Consider the following 6,940-nt stretch of genomic DNA (forward strand, 5'->3'; position numbering starts at 1 on the left):
AAACTGTGGGCATCCGGGGAAAACTCTTGCTTAAAAAAAAGAAAAATATCTAAGCCTAATCAAAATTAGTGCATAGTCCCCCAAATCTGACCTTACCAAAGCCCATTAAAAGAAGCAATGACAATACAAATCCTAGCTGACACATTACTAGTAAATAACAATATTCACAGCATATTTGGATAGCAGAATAAAGAGTTTATTAAAATCAAATTATTTGATTTTTCATCTATCTTTGGGAGAAGTACAAAACCATAAATTCTATCAACAATTCAATTTGAATTTCTCATTAATTTTGTAGGTTGACAGAGTTAATCTATCACCCAGTGTTCGAGGGCTGGAGAGGTAAAGAGTTGCCGGTTATCGGGGAACATTAGAATACTTTTCAATGGAGGAAATTAAGATAATAGAGAATCACAGTACAGAATCTAAATTTCTTAATGGATTTGACTCTTCTACAAATTAATCAGTAGAAGCCAGATCTACAGATTGGCCAGTAACAAGATGAACGGAAACTCCGTGATTGGGTGCCAGAATCTGGATCCACAGCCGAGAGAAGGGAAGCCACAGACTCCATAACCCAGGGGTCTGAAGCCATGGGATCCAAAGCCCATTGAGTAGCAGCTTCTGTATCCAGAGCTCAGGGAGAGGCAACTGCTGGACTTAAAGCCCAGACACCCAGCATAAGTTGTCCAGCAGGAACTGCAGAACCTGGAGGTCCTGGGGCGGTAGCAGGATGTCTGGCAGGGAAAGGACATCACACGAGATGTCTGGAACCTGATGGGCTCATAGCAGATCTCCTGACAGCTTCATAATAGAGAGGAGCCCAGCAGGCAGGTGCTAGGAGAGCAGAGTTCAGTGCTGTAGACCAGGTTGCTGGGCTGGAAGGAGCCTGGGCAGCGCAGATAGCCTCCAAGGGAGCAGGAGGGGAAGTTTCCAGGGCAGCCGTTGTAGGACATGCTGACAGGAGGTATGAGCTCAGTTGAGTTACAGGGAGAAGATTCTGAGTTTGAATTTAACCTTCTGGACAGGTATGTATATATATACTCTCAGCAGTAGGTGTGGTAACCTACAGGGTCATTTTTTACATATTTGTGCTCCCTCGTTTACATGTGTGTAACTCAGTGATCTTCTCTGTAATTGCAGTTGGAATCGTTTTCTCCATATTGTATTTATGGGTGCTATAATTTTGGTGTTATAGCCCAGGCCACTGAACTACACTACGTCAGAAATGCTATGACTGTTTCACACTAATGCTTATCCCATCATAGTCAGGAAATGGTGAGATAAGCATCATTTTCCTTTTCCTCTTGTCATAATCCTTGTGTGTTTTATGTCTGGCAATGATGAGAAAACACTTTTCTCAACTGGTGGTTAAATAAGATAAAATTATATCTCTTCTTTGTCAATGGATCAAAGGTGCAACTTTGGCTTGAATGAGGAATCTACTAAATACTGACCTTACTTGTCCCTATGTTTTCTCATTCTCCAAAATTATTGCGCATCTATTACATTCTACTACACATGTGTCTCAGATACAATGGAGAGGAAAAAATATCAACCAGGACAAATTGAATATCACCGATGGCTACAACCAGAGAGAAACTTGGACAATTATTTGGAGACATAGTGACAGTGAGGGACAGAACCAAGACAGAGTCACAAATGCAGGCCAGTTTGGACCCTTATGAAGAGAATCAAAGAGCTAAGAAATATTGAGATGAGGGAAGGAAAAATTGAGTTTTAGATTCAGTGTATCTGATATGAGACCTGTAGTCTTAACAGATTCTCATCTGTATGTGTAGCAGCCCTGAGAATTTACTTTTCAGATCTTCATCTGCAGGAGGCTTGATTGACCAAGGGCCCCCCCCACATGCTATGGTCTGAAATCTAGCACTTCATTGGCATGGAAGCCTTCCTATTCATGTGACTGCTACCAGGCAATGACTGAGCATAGCAGAGACACATGGAATCCTCTGATGGCCAACAACTGAGGATTCTCCAATGGCCTTGAGGAACTATCTTTAATCTGTGGCTACCTGGGGCATGTCCTTCCCTCTCTTCTTCACTCTGGTCAGACTCGTATGGAAGTCTGACATCTCCTAGCCTTCTTCACTCCCTTTCCCAGCTCTTTTCTCCCACAGACATTTCCCAATACAATCCTTGTACCTTTAATTCCATCTTGGTGTCTGCTTCATGAATGACCTGTACTAACACAGTAAGTTATGGAGTGACTTTTGCCAGCCCAACTATGTCTCTTCCAGGCCTTACGGATTTGTTGCCAAGAATCTATCTGGTGTTACTGATTCTCCAATTCCTTATTTTTTTAACAGTAAAGTCTGCCCTTTTGTTAGTTCACTCTTTTGCTTAATCTGGGATTAATGTACTTTCCAATTTTCACTCCTTAGTGTGGATATGGATTCAGTGATTTTCAGCCATTCTTCTAAAATGTATGCATTTAAGGCTATAACTTTCCTACGAAGCACAGTTTAATTTTGATATTTTATATTTTATTGTGTTTTCTTCTTTGAGGATGGATTGTTTATAAGCATAATGCTTAATTTCCAAATATATGAGGATTTACTAGTTAATTCTGTTGTTCTAGTTGCTATTTCTTCTTAGCATATACCACTATGATAAGCATATGATCTATTTTGGTAAATGCTTTGTGGACATTTGAACATAACTGATATTCTGAAGTTTTGACCGCAATGTTTTATGCATGTTACTTAGGCCATATTTGCTAATCATGTCGTTAATATTTTCTATGCCCTTATTGTTTGTTTGTCTGTCATCTGTTTCAGAAGTGAAAGAAGAGTATTAAATTTCTAGTTGTGATTGTGGATTTGTATATTTCTCTTTGTAGATTGTCATTTTTTTTTGGTGTGACAGTGTGAGCCATCTTTTTCTTTGTATTTATTGTGTTTGAAATTTGTGATGGTTCCTTAATCTGTGTGTCAAAGAATTCCCAGATGCATTTCTCTGTTTTGCATGTTAAACATTCTAAATGCTTACTTTAAATGTAAGGAAGACAGTCATTAATCTTTGTCTTAAAGAAGCAAAGGCAAGATAAGATTTAAAATACAAAGGGTAGATTCTGGTGAGGGAAAAATGCAGGTAATCTGAGTATGTTGAATCTTGTTTACACATTTTTGGAATTAAACTAATTGGTTGGTGGGTAGTAAAACATTCAGACTGAACATTCTGTCTTGTACATGCCAACCCAGGTTAACAAATAAAATTATTTCAGTTATTTAATAATTAAAGAAAACTGTTTGGAAGTTCAGCTTTGGAGCATTTGTTGCAGGCTGTCTCTGCGTAACGTTTGCTAAAGCCCATCATCTTTCAGCCATCTCAACCTTAGGCCAGCTCTTATTTTCCTCATTACTATTTCACATGTGAGATGATGTCTTTCATCAATTTTGATAAATTGTCAACTATAGTCTCTTCAAGTATTTTTTCTGTTCCATTCTTATTTCCTTTTTTCCCTGAGATTCTAATTATAAGCAAAATACACTATTAAACTATGTTATATATGCCCCTTACAGTCTTTTCTCTGTTTTCAATCTTTTTGTCTTTTTATGCTTTACTTTGGGAATTTCCTTCTATTCCATCTTCTAATTCACTAATTGTCTATTCAGCAATGTTTAATCCCCTGATAAAACATATAAATTAGGTTTTCCAAATCAGTTATTATTTTGTAAATTTCTAAAAATTTCAATTAGTTTCTGTTGTTTAGTTTTCAGTTTTCTGTCAAAATCTTCAATCTTATCTTTAATTCTTTAAACATAACTATTCCTTGATAATAGTATTTTCCTATTTCCTATTGTTAAATTCTTTACATAGGTATTTTAATGTGTGATTTTGACATGTCCATTATATGGATTGTGTATTTCAGATTCTATTTTCTGCTGTTCTGTTTTGTTCCAGTCTTATTTTCTCATATTCCTGCTATATTTTTAGAGTAATAGATATTTCATATATATTTTAAAAACCTGGGTGACTTTACCTCCCTCCAGAAAGATTTGCTTATATTTTTGGAAGGCTGCTAGGATAAAGATGTCAGAATTCTAGATTATTTTAATCCAAAGAGGGATTGAGAGAATTCAAACCTGGGCTTCAGTTCTTATAGGAAACTGTCTATTAGCAACTCAGTTTTACTTCTGTGAACTGGTTCTCCATGGTCTGGGATATTTTCCATGGTCCCAACTCTTTGGTAAGTCCAAAATTCTAATTTTATTTCTCTAGCCCTGTTAGTTTATGAAAATTCTCTCAGGTTCTTAGTCACTACTTCCAAAATCAACATATAATTTGAAGGGAATAGCAAACTCCAGATATAGGCTCATTTCTTTTGATTTCAGTTGTGACCCATATAGTATCCCTGTGACTCTGGAACATTTTGATATGTCTCTGAAGTTTTCAAACACAGATTTTTTTTTTTTAATTTCTCCAGCTTTTCTATTCTCATTTAAAGGAATTGTTCAATGTTTTAAACAATGTTAGCTTGCTAATTTTATGTAATTTTGAAAGGTTTATTTATGTTTAGAATACATAAGAGCATTTCAAATAAGGGAGTAGCTACAGTGAAGGTGACCATTTAAAAGTCTGTTACAGCAGTTTAAGTAGTAATAGATGACACCAGAAGTCATGGAATTTAAAGCTGCTGTTGTGAGTATCAACCTTTCTTTCTAACCCTGTCTCCCACCCGTGTACCACTTCCCGTGCCTTACACTGTTACAATATGGCCTACACTCACCATGTGCCTTCATACCTTTCTGATTTTCTCATCCTGTTTTAACCTTCCAGACCTTAGCTTGTTCTGTTCCATATTTATTGCATCTTTTCTTTTCTAAGTGACACCCCACTCCCAATGGAAGCTGTCCACACCCTGCCTATGTCTCCTGGGTAATCATCTGTATATTCTGAAGGCTGATTCTTCAGTGCATCTGTAAAGCTCTGTCTAAGGACCTTTTCACTTCTCAGGGCATGCTGAGCCCCTGCACAGGGAATCCTCCACTAGAACTGAGCTCCAGATGTCTACAGTGGTGCCTGGCTTAGTAATGCACACTGCACTGCTTTCCTTCCATTCCCTGTCAATCTTCCCACCCCCTGCAGGTGTTTACTGTGATCACCTCCCAAGTAAAAAACTTGCCCTTGAATCCATGTTCTCAAGCTTTGTTTCCAGATAATTTATAGAAAAATACTTGGATGCCTCATTAATACATTTACTGAAAAATCTTCGATGTTTCTCCACCTTATAAAATTGTAATTATAACACAAGGAACTATACTCAATATTTTATAACTTATAAGAGAAAAAATCTGAAAAGGAATATATATATAATATGTACATTATAAGTGAATCTGTGCTGTACACCTGAAACTAATGCAGTATTCTAAATCAACCATAATTTAATAAAAATAAATAAATTGTAATTTTAAAGTCCTAGGGAAAAATACCAAGAATATATTACAAAGGGAAATGTGCTTTAGTATTGCATGTGACACATTTAAGAAAGGCAGCCATGATATCTTTGTTCAATGAATATATTTTTAAGAACACAGAATCCAAAAGACTTCTAATCTATGTTGGATAATAATAAAGAACATATTTTGTGGCTAATAGGTAATAATAGATAGTGATTAAAGGGTATCTTTATATAAGAAGTATTGGCTTTTGTTTATTGTTTCAAACCTAGATGATTAATAAAAGAAAGATCCCCAGCAGGTTAGTGACAAGTTGACTGGTAATTTGGAGAAGAGTAGTAGCTGGGTGCCGACCATTGTAACTTTTAACTATGGATGAGATTCTGCTGGAAACACACCTCACATATCAAAACAACTTTGTTCATAACATTAGGGTTTAGACTCTGCAATTAAAAAATCAGAAGTCACAGGATCACAGCTCAAAGTGTTAAATTTTACATGAAATATATATCTCATTTTTTGTTATAAATACCTCAGTTTAAAAAAAAGAACAAAAATAATGGTGGAGGTTTACGGTACGTAGAACAAACAATATAATCTCTGGGCTTAATTTCGTCCACGATTAGGGAGTTTACAAATTCTTCTTGAATTTATATTAATTTAAGGTAGATGAAAATTTAGCAATTTAGAGCAAAGGGAAGAGAAGAATACCTCTTCTCAGGGAATAGTCCTTGAACAAGGAAACTGGAGTAACTGAAGACAAATTCACTCAATTTCCCAGTTTTGCCAGATAAATTTATGCTCCCCTTTTAACTCAGGTATTTTATATTCAAACATTTTAAAAATTTTGTCCAGCTTTATTGAAGTATAAATGACAAATAACAGTTGATATATATAGTGTACAATGTGGCGTTTTGCTATAGGTATATATTGTGAAATGATTACTGAAATCAAACTAACATATCCATCACTTCATGTGGTTACAATTTGTGTGTGTACGTGTGGTGAGAACACTTAAGATCATCTCTCTTAGGAAATATCAAGTATACAAAATAGTATTAGTGTTATCATTAACTATAGTTACCAGGCTGTACATCAGATCTGCAGAATGTGTTCATTCTGCATAATTAACATCTTGTACCCTTTGGCCAATATCAGAATACTTTTAGAGTTATGTTTGAAAACAGAAAAAATGGGGAAGGAATAGTGCCCACAGTATTGTATCAATTAGACATTTTACCTACTTGCTGAGGCACAAAGCAAGGAGAAATGAATTCTGGTCTTATAGAACAGAAAATAAAGGACTCACCAAGTAACTATTTGAATTGGGTGTATTTACTTCTTTCCTCGGTCCTCTTCCTTCTATAAGGTCTACATTATGTTACTTTTAAAGTTGCCATAATTTTTTTTTTTTTTTTTACGGTATGCGGGCCTCTCACTGTTGTGGCCTCTCCCGTCGCGGAGCACAGGCTCCGGACGCGCAGACTCAGCGGCCATGGCTCACGGGCCCAGCCGCT

The 6,940-nt window shown here is 36.3% G+C and overlaps 1 pseudogene; it reads right to left on the reverse strand.

Moving 5' to 3' along the window:
• Positions 1–479: 479 nt before the first annotated feature.
• LOC132520696 (keratin-associated protein 13-2-like) lies at positions 480–956 on the reverse strand (annotated as a pseudogene).
• Between the last annotated feature and the right edge of the window lie 5,984 nt (positions 957–6,940).

This window comes from Lagenorhynchus albirostris, chromosome 5 (assembly GCF_949774975.1).
Source record: "Lagenorhynchus albirostris chromosome 5, mLagAlb1.1, whole genome shotgun sequence".
Taxonomy (NCBI): Eukaryota; Metazoa; Chordata; class Mammalia; order Artiodactyla; family Delphinidae; genus Lagenorhynchus; species Lagenorhynchus albirostris.